The sequence below is a fragment of the Orycteropus afer genome, unplaced genomic scaffold (assembly GCF_000298275.1).
Source record: "Orycteropus afer afer isolate SDZICR_OR568_19922 unplaced genomic scaffold, OryAfe1.0 scaffold00179, whole genome shotgun sequence".
NCBI classification, from domain to species: Eukaryota; Metazoa; Chordata; class Mammalia; order Tubulidentata; family Orycteropodidae; genus Orycteropus; species Orycteropus afer.
Window position 1 is genome coordinate 3,232,827 of NW_006921766.1, and position 1,544 is coordinate 3,234,370.

Sequence of the window (1,544 nt, forward strand, 5' to 3'; positions counted from 1 at the left end):
ATGGGGGGGAGTTTGCTTGCAGAGCACTGAGTTTATGCTCATAGGTGGTAGAATACTTTGGAAAAGGATAGCAGTAACAGTGACAGAACATGAAAAATGTCATGAATGTCCCAGAGCTGTAAACGTGAAAGCTGTTATGGTGGTGAACGTCTTTTTGTGTACGTTTTCAAAAAAAAAAAAAAAAATCTGTTCTTGAGGGGGTGATTTCTGTGTCCCTCTTTGGGAAGAAGCTGGTATTGGGAATCTTCCCAGACCTTACTCAATGTGTCTTTTCCTTATGCTGACCCTGACTTATATTCTTTACAATAAAGCTGTAATCATAAGTATAGTTCTTTCTGTGAATTCTGTAAGTCATTCCAGTACATTACTGAACCTGAGGGAGTAGAGAAAGCCAGCAGGTCAGAGTGAAGGTGTCTTGTGGACTCCCCAAACTTGTGGCTGGCAACTGCGTATTCAGCAGTTCGAAAGTTGGTATCCTTTTATCTTGTAAGATCTGACCTAACATGAAGTGTCTGAGGTCAGAGAAAGAAGTGTTATGTGGGTAGCTAGTATTAGAAATGAACAGATAAGTAAAAAGAGGGAATTTAGCTGATTGTAATATGCTTGGTCAGTGTTTTTTAACTCCATTGTACAAAGATGGCAACCGAGGCTGGGTCAATTCACCTAGAAAATGATGGCATCAAAATGGACCCTGCCAAAGGGATCATTTTCTCAAAGGTACACGATGGAAAACAGAGGTTCCTCAGCTATTTACGCACATCTAGAAAAGTCTAGACACTCTTCAAGATGGAAAAGAAGAGAATAAGCTTACAAGGGGCCATCTAAGATACAACTATTGGTATCTTCCCATCTGCAGCAAAGAAGAATGAAGAAAACCAAAGACTCGAGGGAATAAATAATCCAAAGAACTAACAGACCACATGAACCACAACCTACACAACTCCAACCCAAAAGATTTTGGTGCCCAGCTACCAGTACTGATTGCTCTGACTGGTATCACCACAGAGGATCTCAGACAGAGTGGGAGACAAATGTAGAACAAAAAATCAAATTCACAAAAAACACCAGACTTACTGGTCTGACGGAGACTGGAGGACCCACTAAGACTATGGCCCTAAGACACACTTCTGATCTAGAATTAAAGCCACTCTTAGAGACCACCTTTCAGCCAAACAATAGGCCCATAAAATAAACAATACCTGAGAAGAACAAGATCAAAAGGACAGTTCCCAAAAGCAAAGATGAGAAGGCAAGAAGGGGTAGAAAATCTGGATGAAAGGAAACAGGGAACCCAGGGCAGAAAGGGAGAAAGTATGGACACATTGTGGGGAATGCAACCAATGTCATGGAATACTTTATACACAAACTGTCAAATGGAAAACTAACTTGCTCTGTAAACTTTCACCTGAAGCACAATAAAAAAACTTTTAAAAAATATTTCTTTAGGGGAGCTGCTGCATTGTAAATTTTGGTCAATGACATGAGACAAAGTATATGTGAACTGCTGTATGAAAAGTGAATTTACTCTGTAAATCTTCACCCAA